This window comes from Scyliorhinus torazame, chromosome 13 (assembly GCF_047496885.1).
Source record: "Scyliorhinus torazame isolate Kashiwa2021f chromosome 13, sScyTor2.1, whole genome shotgun sequence".
NCBI classification, from domain to species: Eukaryota; Metazoa; Chordata; class Chondrichthyes; order Carcharhiniformes; family Scyliorhinidae; genus Scyliorhinus; species Scyliorhinus torazame.
In genome coordinates, this window is record NC_092719.1 from 66,519,770 (window position 1) to 66,540,359 (window position 20,590).

The window sequence follows — 20,590 nt, forward strand, 5'->3', positions numbered from 1 at the left end:
CAGGGCAGCACGGAAACACGTTGACCACGTGAGGAGCCGAGGGACCTCGGCCCAATCTTGTTTGGAGCCGGCAAGCTAACACCAATGTGGTGGAGCAGGAACAAAGGGGATCCAGGAATCTCGGGGAGGCCCCATCGATGATCCAGGTATAAGCTACAGAAGGGAATAACCCAGTGGGGTTGGTTGACTCTCAGGAACATTCTGCTAAGGTTGACAATGTTATTACCTCCAAGTTTAGGGGAGCGCTATGATGTACCATTACAACATCCACAGCCAGCTGAAGCATCTCCAGTCCAAATATATCAGCACCAGCCACGTCGATGCCACCAGGTAGGAGTGGCTGCTGAACCAACATCAGGACTCATACACGTCTTTAAAGGAACACTTTAACCTGCTCAATTGTTTTGCCGTGGCTGAGAATGGGTTCAAAGTCCGAGTCCGCTTCAACTTCATGGAGAAAATGCTGCAGCCATGCAGACCTCCACCTGACAGGCCTGAGGAGGCCTGAGAGGACCCAGGGAAGGGAGGGCAGGAGAGTCCGGGGTAACGAGGGAAGGCTGGAGTTATGAAGGGCAGATGGGTGAAGGACGAGGGTATATTGGTCAAGGATGGGGGTACATGGGTGAACGGTAGGCGTATATGGATGAAGGGCGGGTGACTGAGCATTTGTAGGGTTCTTTTTCAGAGGGTCGATGCAGATTCTATGGGCCGAATGGCCTCCTTCTGCAGTGTAGGGCTTCTATGATTCTATGAGCATCGGAGACAGTTGGGGGATTAAGACGCTCCACGAGACTCAGTAAATCTCCTGATCGGTTAAGGCTGTGACAGACTGCTTTTGGACTCTTTACCCTTTTCTTCCTCAGTCATATCTTGTATATAGTTACTTGTATATAACTTATTTGTCCATATGTTATACAGTGATTTAAGGGGGGAGGGATGTGTAGCGTGGCCCCTTTAATGGGTACGCCCTCACAGCCCATGTGACTGGCTCGGGGCCTATCGTTCAGCAGCGCGCAAATTCCAACCAATGAAGAAAAGGTGCGTGGCCTGGGGAGCAGGGTTCTGGCCAGAGTGAATCCAGGAGCCAGAGTATTAACACCTGTGATGCGCAATCAATGCGCAATCAATTACTCTCGAGACAAGGTGAGTCATAACTAATAGGCTTTAATCTGCTAGAACTGTTCTCCAGCAGCTTCGATACAGAAAGTGAAGGCTGCTGGGACGGCATTGGTTCTTATACTCCGCCTCTCAGGGCGGAGCGATGTACATCAGCCAATGGTAGACTCCTGGGTCTAGCCAATGGTCATCCACCTCTCAGGTACCGCAATAACTGGTATTACCACATTCACCCCCTGTTAAACAGAACCCGGTGGGGTGATGGCCAGCGTTAATGTCGCCTTTCGCATGGTAGGACCAGGTATGGAGGTGCCGTGATGTCGAGGGTAATAGCAAAGTGTTCATGGTGCAGCAATCAGTCGATCGGGTGGCCTGGTCGTCCTTCTGGAGCGTCTGGGCTTCGGCGGTGATCCTGATGGGGGCTCCGGCGGTTGCGACTCCGGGAACGTAGTGTCGTCCTCCCAGGCAGCTTCGTCACCCCTAGGCGGCGCTGTTGGGGCAAAAAGTGGGCAGGGGCCTAGGTAGGGGCGGTGGGAGTACTGACCCTCCGGTCAGGTGCTGCGGGGAGGGTGGGGGTGGGGGCAATGGTGCGGGTGCGCGTGGGGCTCCGGCGGGCGGCAGGTACCGAAGGGAGACCGTGTCTTGGCGGCCGTCAGGGAACGCTACATAGGCATACTGGGGGTTGGCGTGCTGCAGGTGGACCCTCTCAACCAACGGGTCCGACTTGTGCGCCCTCACAGGTCTCCGAAGCAGGGTGGGTCCGGGTATCGCTAGCCAGGTTGGGAGCGAGGTCCCGCAGGAGGACTTTCTGGGGAAAACAAGGAGACGTTCATGAGGTGTCTGATTTGTGGTAGTACAGAGCAGTGACCAGATGGAGTGAAGGGCCACTGGGAAGACGTCCTGCCAGCGGGAGACTGGGAGATTCCTAGACCGTAGGGCCAGCAGGACGGTCTTTCAGACCGTGCCGTTCTCCCTCTCAACCTGCCCGTTTCCCCGGGGGTTGTAACTGGTCGTCCTGCTCGAGGCGATGCGTTTGCTGAGCAGGAATTGACGCAATTCGTCACTCATAAAGGAGGACCCCCTATCACTGTGAATGTACGCGGGGAAACCGAACAGTGTAAAGATACCCTGGAGGGCCTTGATGGCGGTGGTTGTGGTCATGTCTGGGCAGAGGATGGCGAATGGGAACCGGAATACTCGTCAATCACGTTCAGGAAGTACATATTGCGGTTGGTGGAGGGGAGGGGGGCCCTTGAAATCCATGCTGAGGCGTTCAAAGGGACGGGACGCCTTTATCAGGTGCGCCCTCTCTGGGCGGTAGAGGTGCGGTTTGCACTCCGCGCAGATTTGGCAGTCCCTGGTGACTGCCCTGACCTCCTCGATGGAGTAGGGCAAGTTTCGGGTCTTAATAAAATGAAAGAAACGAGTGACCCCCGGGTGGCAGAGGTCCTCGTGGAGGGATCGGAGGCGGTCCACTTGTGCGGTGGCACAAGTGCCGCGGGACAGGGCTTCAGGAGGCTCGTTCAGCTTCCCGGGACGGTACAAGATCTCGTAATTGTAGGTGGAGAGTTCTATCCTCCACCGTAAGATCTTGTCGTTCTTAATCTTGCCCCGCTGTGCATTATCGAACATGAAGGCAACCAACCGTTGGTCCGTGAGGAGAGTGAATCTCCTGCCCGGCAGGTAATGCCTCCAGTGTCGCACAACTTCTAATATGGCCTGGGCTTCATTTTCGACCGAGGAGTGGCGAATTTCGGAAGCATGGAGGGTGCGAGAGAAGAAAGCCACGGGCCTGCCCGCTTGGTTGAGGGTAGCCGCCAGAGCTACGTCGGACGCATCGCTCTCGACCTGGAAGGGGAGGGCCTCGTCGATGGCGCGCATCGTGGCTTTTGCAATGTCTGCTTTGATGCGGCAGAAGGCCTGGCGGGCCTCCGTCGACAGGGGGAAGGTTGTGGACTGGATCAGGGGTCGAGCCTTGTCTGCGTAGTTGGGGACCCACTGTGCGTAATAACTGAAAAACCCGAGGCAGCGCTTCAGGGCCTTGGGGCAGTGAGGGAGGGGGAAATCCATGAGGGGGCGCATGCGTTCAGGGTCGGGGCCTATGACTCTACTTCGCACTACATAGCCTAGAATGGCTAGACGGTCGGAGCTAAACACGCATTTATCCTTATTGTAAGTCAGATTAAGGATATTCGCGGTCTGGAGAAATTTTCGGAGGTTGGCGTCGTGGTCCTGCTGGTCATGGCCTCAGATGGTGACGTTATCAAGATACGGGAACGTTGCGCGTAAGCCGTACCGGTCAACCATTCGGTCCATCTCACGTTGGAAGACCGAGACCCCATTTGTGACCCCGAAGGGAACCCTTACAAAGTGATAGAGCCGCCCATCTGCTTCGAAGGCAGTGTACTGGCGGTCACCATTACAGAGGGGTAGCTGGTGGTAGGCAGACTTGAGATCCACCGTGGAGAAAACCTTGCATTGCGCAATCCTGATTACCAGGTCGGCTATACGGGGGAGAGGGTACGCATCCAGCTGCGTAAACCTGTTGATGGTCTGGCTGTAGTCAATGACCATCCTATGTTTCGCCCCGGTCTTTACCACCACTACTTGAGCCCTCCAGGGGCTGTTGCTCGCTTCGATGATCTCTTCCCTCAGCAGCCTTTCGACCACCGACCCAATAAAGGTCCGGTCCTGGGCACTGTAGCGTCTGCTCCTGGTGGCGACGGGTTTGCAATCCGGGATGAGGTTCGCAAACAGGGAAGGCGAGTCGACCTTAAGGGTCGCGAGGCCGCAGACAGTAAGGGGGGGAATAGGGCCGCCAAATTTAAAAGTCAAGCTTTGCAGATGGCACTGGAAATCCAGCCCAAGGAGGGTGGCTGCGCAGAGGTGCGGCAGGACGTACACGCGGAAATTGCGGAATTCCCTGCCTTGGACCGTGAGGTTCGCTAGGCAGAACCCCTTTATCTCCACCGCGGATGGCCCGGAGGCCAGGGAGATCCTTTGGTTTACGGGATGGGTGACAAGAGAATAGCGCCTTGCCGTGTCAGGGTGGACAAAGCTTTCCGTGCTCCCAGATTCGATCAAGCACGACGTCACGTGGCCGTTGATGGAGATCGTCATTGAGCTTTCGCAAGCGTCCGGGGCCGACTCTGGTCCAGAGTCACCGAGGCCAGTTGCAGTAATGGAGAGTTCTGGTTGGGCAGCGTGTAGTCGGCTGTGCTGGGGGCCTGGGGCCCCATCCAAGATGGCGTCAGCCATGGGTCGCACATGGAGTCCGGGGATGTAGACGATGGCGGCGGCGAGGGACAAAATGGCGGCGCCCACCCGTCCAGAGTGGTGGCCGGGGGGCAAAATGGCCGCGCCCGTGGGTCGCACGCGGCCTGAGGATAGGGGGGTTAGGGTTAGGGCGCTGGACGGCCGGGACCTGAAAAAGGGACTGCCGATAGTCGCTGGAGACCGCGGCCACGGCGCGGGCCTGGCAGACCCCGACATAGTGGCCCTTCTTGCCGCACCCTTTGCAGGTGGCGGTGCGGGTCGGGCAGCGCGGGCGGGGATGATTCATCTGCCCGCAGAAAAAACAGCGTTGTCCGGCGGCGGTAGCAGGGCGTCTTGCCGCGCAGGCTTGCTGGGTTAGAGGGAAGGTCTGGGGGGGCTGCCGCAACGGGGTGCCACGCAACCCAGGGGGCCACCACCCTCCGGGAGCAAAAGCCAGCAAGTTGTTATACGCAATGTCCATGGACCCCGCCAGGGCCCGTGCCTCAGTAAGTCCCAGTGTGTCCATTTCTAGGAGCCTTCGGCGGATATCGGGGAAAGTCATACCTGCCATGAAAGCATCCCTGATCAAAAGTTCTGTGTACGCGTTCCCCGAAACCGGCGGGCAGCCACAGTTTTCGGCCCAGCACCAGCAGCGCCCGACAGAAGTCTTCCAGCGTTTCTTCGGGGCTTTGCCTCTGTGGTAGTATGCATTAGGGGTCATGTGAGACTGTGAAGCCGTGATGTCATTGGCTGTCAGATCCCGGGTCCTGGTTGGCCGTTGACCTCTAGCTCCGCCCTGAAGGCGGAGTATAAGAACCTGGAGTCCTCCCCCGCAGGCAGTCTACTACTGAACTGCGGGGGAACAGTCACGCTTAATAAATTGTAGCGCACAAAGACTCCGAGAGACGAATAGAGTGAAGTCGATGAGGCTTTATTAAGCGTGACTGTTCCCCCGCAGTTCAGTTCTTTGTGCGCTACAGCCTCCTAGTCGCCGGTAGGTGACAGGCGTAGATCTGGTTCATAGGACGAATATAATGTCCTTCTAGCAGCTCGATAGTTGCAGCATAATTCTCCGCCTCCTCGATCAGAGGGTAGATCCCAGGGCTGACCTGCGAGCGTAGAAGGTGCATCTTTTGTCTCTCCATGGGGGTGTCGGCGGCCGTGTCGAGGTAGCCCTTAAAACACGCCAGCCAATGTTTGAAGATAGCAGCAGAGTTGTCCGCATGGGGGCTGAGCTGAAGGCACTCCGGTTTGATACATCCTTTCAACTGAAGTTGTAGCAAATGAAATTGATACGCAATCAATTACTCTCGAGACAAGGTGAGTCATAACTAATAGGCTTTAATCTGCAAGAACTGTTCCCCAGCAGCTTCGATACAGAAAGTGAAGGCTGCTGGGACGGCATCGGTTCTTATACTCTGCCTCTCAGGGCGGAGCTATGTACATCAGCCAATGGTAGACTCCTGGGTCTAGCCAATGGTCATCCACCTCTCAGGTACCGCAATACCTGGTATTACCACAACCTGTATAGAATCTGTGTCTGTATATAAGTTAGTTGCCAATAAACACTTCATTCTTCCTTACTACTGCCTACCGGGTATTGCCTTGAAACACCACAATCATGATACAGATAATGAAAGTGCTATTGCCCTTGAGAAGTCCGATGTGAATAGAAGATAACAGTCCTCAGTTTTTGAGAAAGTAAACTCCCCATTACTGGAAAGTGTACTGTCATTTATATTTCACTCTAATAAAGGCCTGGTTAGAAAACCTCTGTTGTGGGACCCGGTTACACGCAGAGATGACCAGAGAGGTTGCATTGATCGGTTGTTACAGGAGGGCTGGTGAGGAGGGCTGGAGATGGCCTTTAGTGGGAGTCTAGGTGAAGAGATTCTTCATTATAAATAAACCACCAAAGGAATTCCGAGTGATGGAACTACTGTTGTAGAAAGTGAATAATCAGAGTGAGATAATTAAATTCTTGGATGGTATGACGTTTAGAACTTCTGTTAAATGTAAAATATTGTTAAAGCTAGCTAAAGGAGCATTCTGTTTGAAAGTCTTCTGCGTGCATTGGTAAATTGACAATCTGTTTCATTCCCTGACTAATTTTCTTTTCTATCAAAGTCAACAGGAAAAATAAAACTGAGAACAATCTCAAACCGACTGCTGATTCACTCTGACGCATATTTTGTGACTGCCTTATAACATTTCTCTCACACTTATTTCTATCTTAATATATAGCACTCCCACAGCACTTAAGTGTCAGCTCAGGCTATGTGCTGTAGGGCGGAATATTTTTTCAAAGTGTCAGGCACAGACTGAAAACCGGCATGTAGCTCTTCATCTGCACAGACCAGGGACTGGATTCTCTGCATTCCAATGCCGGAATCGCGGCTGGCGCCTGGGCGGTGAATCCATTAACGCAGAAATCGGGACCGCCGTCGGTTCGCCGATTCTCCGGGCACCATAAAGCAGTGTCACCGGGGCGGATGCCGCGCCACCTGGAGCCATTGCCAGAGGCCCACTCCGACATTCTCCACCCCCGACCAGCCGAAGTCCCGACGGTGTGAATCCTACCTGGTCCAGCCAGTCGGGATACTCGCGGGACTCAGCCCGCGGCCGCCCTGGTCGGGGGGCGGGCGGATTGGAGATCAGGGGGGCCTTATAGGCGGCCGGGGAATGTTCGTGCGGGGGGGTGAGGGTCGGGCGCGCAGCCGATCGGAAGGTTTCCTTCGTGGGAGGCTGCTGCTGTGCGCATGCGCGGCCTCTGACCTGGAGGTGTGGGGGCCCGTATCGGCAGCAAAAGCTGCGAGATTTACTCTGGGTCGCTGCTAGCCCCCTGCAGGACTGGGAATTCATGGCCCTTTAATCCAGGATTTTCAGGAGTAAAACGCCACCGTTTTGATGCCGGCATGGGGACATAGTCCCAATAATGGAGAATCCAGCCCCAGGTTTCTCTCCAGATCTTGAGCCTCTTTGATGAAAAAAAATGAGTGGGGGTGTTTTTGCTGTCAGTTTGGTGGGGCGGAGCCTAATAGAGCCACCGTGCCCGGCTCTATACAGATTAGGGCACCATCTTTAAAGGGAGCCTGATCAGAACTTAACATCAATTCCCCCAAGCCCCCTGTCATGATATACATCAGCATATCATGGTGCAATCACACACACACTGACACACAGTAGGACCAACCAGCATACACAACATCGCAGCCAATCACCAGTGAGAGCACACGCACTATAAAGACAAGGGACACCAGATTTCCCGCTCATTCTAGCAGCAGCCAGCTCAGAGCACAGAGCTCACAGCCTGCATCACAGACATTCACCATGTGCTGAGTGCCTCACCTAGATAGTGATAGGACAGGGTCCACAGATAAGCTGGTAATGCACGTACCCAAGCTTACAGTATGTTATTACAGTTGAGTTGTTAATAAAATAGAGTTACACCATCTCCAGCCATGTTGACCTGTTTGTTGATCAGAACACCCAACACGACACCCCCCCCCCCCCTCCACAATCATCAGGCTCTCTCTACCTTCTCGTATTCACGCAAAATCATTGGCCGCTCTCTCCCACTACCCCTCCCCGTCTACAATCATCAGGCTCTCTTTGCCCCCACCATGGAAGTATCGCAGACATTCCCCCTCACTACCCTCTGTGCCTGCAAGTCTTCCCCTCAATGGCCTCAGCGCTCGCCCCACCACCACACCTAACGGGAACCCACGCCCCATGTGGCACCCCAGAGGTCCTGCCCATGGCATTGGCCCCTGGCACCATCTACATTGGGTACAGTGCCAGGGCACTGTCCGTACAGGTCCCTCTCCCCCTGGGGGGCTGTACTTACATTTGCGCCCCCGGGGGAATCCCCTCGACTGATTCAGATATTTAAATATTTGTTGTAAATCCCACTAACGTGACGTCACGCCAGCAAGGTTTCAATATTCAGTGAGGGGATCATGTGGTTGGGGGGGGGGGTGCTAATAATATTCAGATTTATTTAAATCCTTTGCGGGCATGAACCTCATGACTTCACCGGCGAGGGGCGTGAAAACCGGGAAATGCGATTCCTACGGATGTTCGCCCGCATCGTTGTTCTCTCTAACGGCGAAAGTGGGCTGAAAGTCACCCCACTAGAGTCAGAGTGGGGCTTGAACGTGCAAACGTCTGACTCACAGTAAAGTGTGCTATCAACTGAGCCAAGCTGATAGATGATTATTGGGATGATTTTCTGAAGGTATTCTCCTGTTCACTCTGTGTAGCTTTGATAGAGCACCCACTGAAACAGGCTAGTGAAACCTTGTGAAACAGCCTAGCTGATTTTCCCAGGGTTTATACGGCTCTTTAACTGAAGACATAGTGGACCAGGCAGAGAAGTCCCAGGAATACTCCCAATCTCTGGCGTGGATTTTCAAATCACCGCAACTTCGAGTCCCAGTGGGGTAGTAGGGATGCCAACTCCCTCTTGGATTGGCCAGGAGTCTCCAGGAATTGAAGATCAATCTCCAGGGCACTGCTGTGCAGAACCCTGGAGAAAAATCATCAGGATGTTACAAAAGATTGTGGAACATGCCTTTGTTTGCCCTCCTGGCTGTCTGATGGGCTGCTGCCACAGTTCCCACCACCAGGAGGTGCTCAGTGTCACAAGTTAAGCCCCAAGTTCACCGCTTGTCCAATTAGGGCATTTACGTTTTAAAAATACTGTTGTGCTAGTCAGGCTGTTGAGACCATAAAACCATAAGAACAGAATACAGAGGAGCAGAATTAGGCCATTCGGCCCAACAAACATGCTCTGTCATTCAATCATGACTGATATGTTTCCCATCCCCATTCCCCTGCCTTCTCCCAATAACCCCTTATCCCTTCATTAATCAAGAAACTATCTATCTCTGTATTAAAGATTTGGCCTCCACAGCTTTCTGCGGCAAAGATTTACACAAATTCACCACCCTTTGGCTGAAGAAATTCCTCCTCCTCTCTGTTATAAAGGATCGTCCCTTTCATCTGAGGCTGTGCCCTCAGGTGCTAGTTTTTCCTAATAGTGGAAACATCCTCTCCACGTTCACTCTATCCAGGCCGCTCAGTATCCTGTAAGTTTCAATAAACCTCCCCCCCTCCCCACACACCCCTCATTCTTCTAAACTCCAATGAGTGCAGATCCAGAGTCCTCACCCAGAGACACGGGTGTCGAGTTCCCTGCCTCCCCCCCCCCCCCCCCCCCCCCCACTGCATGAAAGCCCCTCTGTTTTTAATCTAGTAAAGTGAGATTTGCCAATATGTGCGAACAGCTTTGATTTTCAAACACATTGGTTGGAATTCCTCGACTGTTGGGATTCTCTTTTCCCATTGAGTTAACCAGCATGATGGGGTGGATTCAATGGGATACCCCATTGACAGCGGCGGGACTGGAAGATACAGCGGGGCATGGAAAATCCCCCCCCACTGTTGACTCTGTTTCTCTCTCCACAGATGCTGCCTGGCCTGCTGAGGGTCTGTTGCATTCGCTATAGGTTAATACTGCCAGTGGGACAGTGTCAGTGCTCCCTGTGGCAACAGCAATCCTGAAGGAAGCTGCTTTTAGGTAATTTTAACACTAAATGCATAAGATGTCAAGCACTGCTGCGTAAAAGCTCAGTGGTGAAAGTCCAGACTGATTTCTTTTTGTTTTCACAATATTTTGATGGACAACCGTTTCTTTCTCCAGGTAATTATAAATTTCAAACGTTGTTTCTGAAACACAGCAGCCAGTAAAAGCAAAACCCTTACCTGAAAGCATTTTGAGATCTACTGGGTTGCTTTGACTGCTAACATTTAGAACGTCATGCTGCTTTGATATATCGACGTCAAAAAAAGGAAGGCGGAATGCTACCAAAACACAAAAATAGAGAAAACTGACATAATTTGTTCTGAGCTTGAAACATATGAATTATTTGCTTTGCATTATAGAGAGGACTTATGGTAATTTACCACAAAATTAAGGGAAGTGTGATGGTCCGGATTCTCCGTTCCCCAGCCGCGTGTTCGCTGGAGGCGGGATTCTCTCTTCCCGGCGCTTGTCAATTGGATTTCCCATTGAAGCACCCCATGAACCTGGGAAACCGGTGGGCTTGGTTCATTGTTGGCGGGGCATAGAACATAGAACATTACAGCGCAGTACATGCCCTTCGGCCCTTGATGTTGCGCCGACCTGTGAAACCACTCTAAAGCCCATCTACACTATTCCCTTATCGTCTATATGTCTATCCAATGACCATTTGAATACCCTTAGTGTTGACGAGGCCACTACTGTTGCAGGCAGGGCATTCCACGCCCTTACTACTCTCTGAGTAAAGAACCTACCTCTGACATCTGTCCTATATCTATCTCCCCTCAATTTAAAGCTATGTCCCCTCGTGCTAGACATCACCATCCGAGGAAAAAGGCTCTCACTGTCCACCCTTCCAATCCTCTGATCATCTTGTATGCCTCAATTAAGTCACCTCTTAACCTTCTTCTCTCTAACGAAAACAGCCTCAAGTCCCTCAGCCTTTCCTCATAAGATCTTCCCTCCATACCAGGCAACATTCTGGTAAATCTCCTCTGCACCCTTTCCAATGCTTCCACATCCTTCCTATAATGCGGCGACCAGAATTGCACGCAATACTCCAAATGCGGCCGCACCAGAGTTTTGTACAGCTGCAACATGACCTCATGGCTCCGAAACTCAATCCCTCTACCAATAAAAGCTAACACACCGTACGCCTTCTTAACAACCCTCTCAACCTGGGTGGCAACTTTCAGGGATCTATGATCTCTCTGCTCATCCACACTGCCAAGAATCTTACCATTAGCCCAGTACTCTGTCTTCCTGTTGTTCCTTCCAAAATGAATCACCTCACACTTTTCTGCATTAAACTCCATTTGCCACCTCTCAGCTCAGCGCTGCAGCTTATCTAAGTCCCTCTGTAACTTGTAACATCCTTCCGCACTGTCCACAACTCCACCAACATTAGTGTCATCTGCAAATTTACACACCCATCCTTCTACGCCCTCCTCCAGGTCATTTATAAAAATAACAAACCCACACCAGATCCCTGTGGTACACTACTAGTAACTGGACTCCAGTCTGAACATTTCCCATCAACCACCACCCTTTGTCTTCTTCCAGCTAGCCAATTTCTGATCCAAAATGCTAAATCACCCTGAATCCCATGCCTCCATATTTTCTGCAGTAGCCTACGTGGGGAACCTTATCAAACGCTTTACTGAAATCCATATACACCACATCAACTGCTTTACCCTCATCCACCTGTTTGGTCACCTTCTCAAAGAACTCAATAAGGTTTGTGAGGCACGACCTACCCGTCACAAAACTGTGTTGACTATCTCTAATCAAATTATTCCTTTCAAGATGATTATACATCCTATCTCTTATAAACCTTTCCAAGATTTTGCCCACAACAGAAGTAAGGCTCACTGGTCTATAGTTACCGGGGTTGTCTCTACTCCCCTTTTTGAACAAGGGGACAACATTTGCTATGCTCCAGTCTTCTGGCACTATTCCTGTAGACAAAGATGACTTAAAGATCAAAGCCAAAGGCTCAGCAATCTCCTCCCTAGCTTCCCAGAGAATCCTAGGATAAATCCCATCCGGCCCAGGGGACTTATCTATTTTCACACTTTCCAGAATTGCTAACACCTCCTCCTTATGAACCTCAAGCCCTACTAGTCTTAGTAGCCTAAATCTCAGTATTCTCCTCGACAACATTGTCTTTTTCCTGTGTGAATACTGACGAAAAATATTCATTTAGCACCTCTCCTATCTCCTCGGACTCCACGCACAACTTCCCACTACTGTCCTTGACTGGCCCTACTCTTACCCTAGTCATTCTTTTATTCCTGACATATCTATAGAAAGCCTTAGGGTTATCCTTGATCCTACCTGCCAAAGACTTCTCATGTCCCCTCCTGGCTCTTCTTAGCTCTCTCTTTAGGTCCTTCCTAGCTAACTTATAACTCTCGAGCGCCCTAACTGAACCTTCATGTCTCATCTTTACATAAGCCTCCTTCCTCTTGACAAGTGTTTTGACTGCTTTAGTAAACCACAGTTCCCTTGCTCGACCACTTCCTCCCTGCCTGACAGGTACATACTTATCAGGGACAGGCAGTAGCTGTTCCTTGAACAAGCTCCACATTTCCATTGTGCCCAACCCCTGCACTTTTCCTCTCCATCCGATGCATCCTAAGTCTTGCCTCATCGCATCATAATTGCCTTTCCCCCAGATATAACTCTTGCCCTGCGGTATATACCTATCCCTTTCCATCACTAAAGTAAACGTAATCGGATTGTGGTCACTATCACAAAAGTGCTCACCTACCTCCAAATCTAACACCTGTCCTGGTTCATTACCCAGTACCAAATCCAATATGGCCTCGCCTCTCGTTGGCCTATTTACATACTGTGTCAGGAAACCCTCCTGCACACATTGGACAAAAACGGACCCATCTAAAGTACTCGAACTAAAGCGTTTCCAGTCAATATTTGGAAAGTTAAAGTCCCCCATAACAACTACCCTGTTGCTTTCGCTCCTATCCAGAATCAACTTTGCAATCCTTTCCTCTACATCTCTGGAACTTTTCGGAGGTCTATAGAAAACCCCTAACAGGGTGACCTTTCCTGTTTCTAACCTCAGCCCATACTACTTCAGTAGACGAGTCCTCATCAAACGTCCTTTCTGCCACCGTAATACTGTCCTTGACTAACCATGCCACCCCTCCCCCTCTTTTACCACCTTCCCTGAGATTACTGAAATATCTAAACCCCGGCACCTGCAACAACTGCTCCTGTCCCTGCTCTATCCATGCCTCCGAAATGGCCACAACATCGAAGTCCCAGGTACCAACCCATGCCGCAAGTTCACCCACCTTATTTTGGATGCTCCTGGCATTGAAGAAGGCACACTTTAAACCACCTTCCTGCCTGCCAGTACACTCCTGCAACTTTGAAACCTTACTCATGACCTCACTACTCTCAACCTCCTGTATACTGGAGCTACAGTTTAGGTTCCCAAGCTAATGCTGGACTAGTTTAAACCCTCCCGAAGAGCATTAGCAAATTTACCCCCCAGGATATTGGTACCCCTCTGGTCCAGGTGTAGACCATCCCGTTTGTAGAGGTCCCACCGACCCCAGAATGAGCCCAAATTATCCAGAAATCTGAAACCCTCCCTCCTGCACCATCCCTGCAGCCACGTGTTCAACTCTTCTCTCTCCCTATTCCTCGTCTCGCTAGCACGTGGCACGGGTAACAACCCAGAGATAATAACCCTGTTTGTCCTAGATCTAAGTTTCCACCCTAGCTCTCTGAATTCCTGCCTTACATCCCTATCCCTACATATGTCGTTGGTACCTATGTGGACTACGACTTGGGGCTGCTCCCCCTTAAGGATCCCGAAAACACGATCCAAGACATCATGCACCCTGGCACCTGGGAGGCAACACACCAACCGCGAGTCTCTCTCGTTACCACAGAATCTCCTATCTATCCCCCTGACTATGGAGTCTCCAATGACTAATGCTCTACTCCTCTCCCCCTTCCCTTCTGAGCAACAGGGACAGACTCTGTGCCAGAGACCTGTACCCCATGGCTTACCCCTGGTAAGTCCCCCCCCCCCTCCTCCAACAGTATCCAAAGCAGTATACCTGTTACTAAGGGGAATGACCACAGGGAACCCTGTACTGACTGCTTCCTCCCAGCCCCTCTCACCGTCACCCATCTATCTTTCTATGACCACCTCTGCCTCCCGAATGATCCGAAGTTCATCCAGCTCCAGCTCCAGTTCCCTAACGCGGTTTTGGGCAGGAGGATCCCACTGGCGAGAACAGACGGAAAATCCCCCTGACCTTTCAGGTCAACGATCTTCATCAAAATCGAAAGGTCATTTATCTGAAACATTTTTACTGTTTTTCTCTCCAAAGGTGCTCCCTGGCCTGACAAATGTTTCCGACAGTCTCTGTTTTCTGAATACATGGCATTTTACTGTTGTTTTGGTGTAAATATTTGGTGTAAAGTCTGGTGTCAACCAGACTGTGGTGATTCTTCCTTTCAGGGCAAAGGGCAAAGTAAAGGTCACATGGCCTGGGTGTAGAAACACTCTATGGTGAGAAAGGTTCCAAGGCAGAGACATTTTTGGGAGCTCGCTACAGCATTGAGACTGCTATACAATTCTTGTTAATAAAAACCTTTTGTATTCGCTAATGAAATCTGTGAAAGTACATATTTACATCTGCTGATGGGAATAAATTATCCTGATACCGTCTCTGGCCCAACACCTGTGAGTGTCCTGTTTTAATTGAAGCCTAAAAAAAAAGTACTCACCCAAATGCCTCTCGTTGGACAAATAGACCCATTTGACCCCTCCACAGAGGACTGGACACAATACTTCGAGCATCTTGGGTTTTATTTCCAAGCAAACGAAATAGGAGAAATGCAATGAAATTCTCCTAAGTGTTTGTGGAACTCACTTATTTGCATAACTTTATTTGCAGTCTTACAGTCCCAAGCATGCCCGACTTCAAACCATTTAGTGTGCTCATGGATTTAGTGAAGGCTCAATTGCAACCTCAACCATCAGTCATACATTGAATTACATTGCTAAACTCAAGCAATTATCAGAGAATTGTGATTTTAGAGCCACACTAAATGACATGTTACAAGATAGGTTAGTCTGTGGGGTAGCAATGACAATATTCGATGCAGATTTCTTGCAGAGGTTGACACAAATTTTAACTGAGCAATGGATACCACTGGCATGGAAAGCGCCGAAAAAGGTGCACAAGAACTGCAGAGCGCACAAAATGTGGCGTTCACCAGTTAGGGCAGGAGCCTGCTGCCAGCCGTGGCGCCAAAGCTGCCAAAGCAGCCGCGAAGCTGGAAACAATTTCAACCACCAACAAATTTAAAAGGCGCAGAATAGGCAATCAGTCGGTAAATGGAAATGTTACCATGTGGAGGTAACCACACTCCTGAATCATGTTGGTTTAAGGAGGCTGAATTTTTTTATTGACACAAAAGAGGACATTTGATAAAGCAGTGCTTGATAAAGCAGTGCAGAGTTAAGTCAAGATTGTCGGGTAATCAATCAACTAATATGTTACAAGTTTAAAACGTAGAAGAGCCTAGCACCCGTGATTCTGGTATTCATAAAATCGTAGAATCCCTACAGTGCAGAAGGAGGCCATTTGGCCCATCAAGTCTGCAGCGACCCTCTGAAAGAGCACTCTACATAGGTACACTCCCCTGCCCACCCCACCCTATCCCTGTAAACCTGTAACCTTACCTGCACATCCATGGACACTAAGGGGCAATTTAGCATGGTCAGTCAACTTAACCTGCACATATTTGGACTGTGGGAGGAATCCGGAGCACCTGGAGGAAACCCATGGAGACACAGGGAGAACATGCAAACTCCACACAGACAGTCACCCAAGGCTCGAATCAAATGCATGGTGCTGTGAGGGAAGCAGTACTCGCCACTGTGCTGCTCACCACTCTGTTTAACCTAAAATCAAGCAAGATGGACGTTATTACTGTAATGCTCTGGTTAAATGGGAAGCCTCTTAAGAAGGAAGTGATACAGGGGTACTACTAGCCACTGTGATGAGTGAGCATACAATTCAGTACCTAAGTGATGGAATCCAACTGTTGAACTTGAAGAGCATTTCTGCTAAGTTGAAGGCTCATGCGGGAGAAGCAAAAGAAATAAAAAGCACCATAATGGTACCTGTAAGCTATAGAAAACCATCTACGCAGCTCCCAGTGATACTAGTGACGGGTAAAGGAACAAACCTTCTCGGATCTTACAATACCCCAAATATTGCCAATTCTGGACTCGGAGTTACACTTCCTTCCAGGACTTCTGACATAACGTCCGCAAATCCCTGCCAGAACCCCCATAAATTTCAGACATGCCCAAAACATATGTACATGGTCTGCCGGGCTACCCCCACACCGCCCACATCTGTCCTCCACCTCCTCAAATAACTTACTCATCCGGGCTGCCGTCATGTGGGCCCTGTGGACCACCTTGAACTGGATCAAGCTAAGTCTGGCACACGACAAGGATGAATTGACTCTCTTCAGGCCTTTTTCCCACAGCTCGAATTCTACCTCCCCACCCAGCTCCTCTTCCCACTTCCTCTTCACCTCTCTGATAGGGGCCCCTTCCCACTCCATCAGCTCCTTGTATATCTCCGAGACCCTCCCCTCTCCAATCTCTGTTTTTGACATCACCTTATCTTGTAACCCCCTCAGGGGGATGCGAGGGAAGCCAGGAGCCTGCCGCCGGACAAAATCCCGTACCTGGAGGCACCAAACTCCGTTCCCACCCGGCATCTCAAATTCCTTCTCCAATGCCGCCAAGGTAGGAAAAGCCTCCTGAATGAATAGGTCCTCAAATCTCTCAATCACTGCCCGCCGCCATCCCCTATAGCCCCCATCCAGCCCCCTTCCCCCAGGGCAAACCGGTGGTTGTTACAAATCGGTGACCACACTCCAGTCTCATGTGTTACCTCCGTTGCCCCCACACCCTAAGGGCTGGCACCACCACAGGGCTTGTAGAGTATCGAGCCGGCGAGAACAGCAGAGGCACCGTCAGCAAGGCCTCCAAACTCGTACTCTTGCAGGATGCTGCCTCCACTCGCTCCCACACCAACCCCTCCCCCACTACCGACTTCCATCGATATGGTGGTCGCCCAGTAATATTTAATAAGGCTCGGGAGGGTCAAGCCCCCCTCTCCGCGACCCCGTTCCAGGTGTGCCTTCTTTACTCTCGGAGTTTTACCCGCCCAAGCTAAACCCGATATCGCCGCATTCATTTTCCTGAAAAAAACCTTTGGGATAAAAGTCGGAAGACATTGAGAAAAGAAGAGCAATCTCGGAAGGACCGTCATCTTTGCCATCTGGACCCTCCTGTAGCCATCTAAGATGGCCACCGGCAAAGGACCATGGGAATTATGGCCAACCCAGGACTCAGACAGATACAGAGCCTATGTATATCTGAAACACAAGTAACCAGACTTGATCGAAACTCCTGCTCGTTTGCATTTTAATGGTCCATTTTCCCAGGACAATAGAACGCCAATCAAGCAACCGGTACAGTCACAGACTGATCGGCACCACTCTCCTTACTCAGAAAGCCCAACTGCCAAGGTCAATGACTGCTAAGGACCCGCCCAGCAACCAATGCACCATCCCCTGTATTGGCCGAAATCGTAGACAGTGATCAGAGTCCTGTCGAACTATTGCGTCCAAGGTTAAGGACAACCCCAAAGAGCGCGAAATCTCAGAGGGATAAAAGAGAGCACAGCCATGTGTTCTGTCTCATTTGGATCTGGCCGGTGCCAACCCAATTGCAACAGGGACAGCCAGATAAGTTCAAGACCACGATCGCTACCTGACAGTTGAGCCCAGCAGAGACAGAGCCACTTGCTTCGAACCAGCCAAGTGAAATCCAGATAAAGGCCTTATCCATTTGCACAGTGCTGGTCACCCTGAAGTTACTGTTTCACAGAGACATGGCTCACCCCCTCCTCACCGGACTGTGCCATACAACCTGAAGTCTTCTCAATTCACCAGGCGGACCGCACGGCATCATCAGGCAAAGCGAAGGGTTTACCTCCTCATCAACTCCTCCTGGTGCTTGGATGTGGTCACCCTGGCCACCTACTGCTCCCTGGACCTGGAGTACCTGACCGTGAAGTACCGCCCATACTATCTTCCACGTGAGTTCACTTCAGCCATTATCACAGCGGTCTACATCCCACCCTAGGCAGAAGTGAAGAAGGCGCTGGACAAACTGTACGCAGTTATAAACAACTACGAAATAGAACACCCGGAGGCCTTGTTCATCGTGGCTGGAGACTTCAACAAGGCCAACCTCAAGAGTGTACTGCCAAAATTCCACCAGCACATCTTCTGTCCCACCAGGGGCGACAACACTCTTGACCACTACTACTCAAAAATCAAGGGCGCCTACCGTTCCATCCCCCGACCGCACTTTGGGAAATCAGACCATAAGACGGTGCTCCTTCTCCCGGCATACAAGCAGAAACTCAAGCGGGAGAATCCAGCTAAGAAGGTTGTGCAGTGCTGGTCCGAGGAGACAGAAGAGCTCTTACGTGACTGCTCAGTGACAGTGGACTGCTCCATATTTAAGAACTCAGCGACCAACTTAAATGAGTATGCCACCACCGTCACAGACTTCATCAGCAAATGTGTGGATGACTGCGTGCCAAAGAAAGCAGTACGTGCGTTCCCCAACCAGAAACCATGGCTCAATCGCGACACTGACTCCCTACTGAAGGACAGATCTGAGGCGTTCAAGTCAGACGACCCTGACCTATACAAGAAATCCAGGTACGACCTCCGCAAAGCCATCCGAGATGCCAAGAGAGAATATCAAACCAAGCTAGAGTCACAGACAGACTCTCGGCGATTGTGGCAAGGACTAAACAACATAACGGGCTACAAAGCGAAGCCGAGCAGTATCTCCGGCAGCTGCGCTCCCCTCCCCGATGAACTCAATGCATTCTATGCTCGGTTCGAGCAGGTAACCAACAATCCGCTGTCGAGTGCCCCAGCAGCCCATAACTCATCCATACCCACCATCACAACTTCTGAAGTCAGATCGGCCTTCCTGAAAGTGAACCCTCGGAAGGCGACGGGCTCGGACGGGATCCCTGGTCGTGCACTCAGAGCCTGCGCGGACCAGCTGGCAGAGGTATTCGCGGACATCTTTAACCTGTCCCTACTCCACTCCGAGGTCCCCACCTGCTTCAAGAAGACCACCATCATACCGGTGCCAAAGAAGAACCAGGCAACGTGCCTCAATGACTACCGTCCGGTGGCCCTGACGTCAGTCGTAATGAAGTGCTTCGAGAGTTTGATCATGAAGCGCATCACTTCCATACTCCCAGAACGCCTTGATCCACTGCAATTCACATACCTTTGCAACCGGTCCACATCAGACGCCATTTCCCTGGCCCTACACTCATCCCTAGAGCATCTCGACAACAAGGACTCCTACATCAGACTCCTATTTATTGACTACAGCTCGACCTTCAATACCATAATCCCAGCCAAGCTCATATCAAAGCTCCAAAACCTAGGACTTGGCTCCCCACTCTGCAACTGGATCCTCGATTTACTGACCAACAGACCACAATCAGTAAGAATGAACAACAACACCTCCTCCACAATAGTCCTCAATACCAGGGCCCCGCAAGGCTGCGTGCCCCTACTCTACTCCCTGTACACACACGACTGCGTGGCAAAATTTGGTTCCAACTCCATCTACATGTTTGCTGACGATACGACCATAGTGGGCCGGATCTCGAATAACGACGAGTCAGAATACAGGAGGGAGATTGAGAACCTAGTGAAGTGGTTCAGTGACAACAATCTCTCCCTCAATGCCAGCAAAACTAAAGAGCTGGCAATTGATTTCAGGAAGCAAAGTACTGTACACACCCCTGTCAGCATCAACGGGGCCGAGGTGGAGATGGTTAGCAGTTTCAAATTCCTAGGGGTGCACATCTCCAAAAATCTGTCCTGGTCCACCCACATCGACGCTACCACCAAGAAAGCACAACAGCGCCTATACTTCCTCAGGAAACTAAGGAAATTTGGCATGTCCACATTAATCCTTACCAACTTTTACAGATGCACCATAGAAAGCATCCTATCAGGCTGCATCACAGTCTGGTATGGCAACTGTTCGGCCCAGGACCGCAAGAAACTTCAGAGAGTCGTGAACACCGCCCAGTCCAGCACACGAACCTGCTCCCATCCATTGACTCCATCTACACCTCCCGCTGCCTGGGGAAAGCAGGCAGCATAATCAAAGACCCCTCCCACCCAGCTTATCACTCTTCCAACTTCTTCCATCGACCAGGAGATACTGGAGTCTGAGAACACGCACGAACAGACTCAAAAACAGCTTCTTCCCCACTGTTACCAGACTCCTAAATGACCCTCTTATGGACTGACCTCATTAACACTACACCCTGTATGCTTCATCCAATGCCGGTGCTTATGTAGTTACATTGTATACCTTGTGTTGCCTATTATGTATTTTCTTTTATTCCCTTTTTTCCCCATGTACTTAATGATCTGTTGAGCTGCTAGTAGAAACAAATCCAATCCAATCCAGTTAAGCATAGGTTATTGTAGCTGTTAGGT

The 20,590-nt window shown here is 50.8% G+C and overlaps 1 pseudogene; it reads left to right on the forward strand.

Moving 5' to 3' along the window:
• Positions 1-247: 247 nt before the first annotated feature.
• On the forward strand, positions 248-508 carry LOC140387705 (splicing factor 3B subunit 5-like; annotated as a pseudogene).
• The last annotated feature ends 20,082 nt before the right edge of the window (positions 509-20,590 follow it).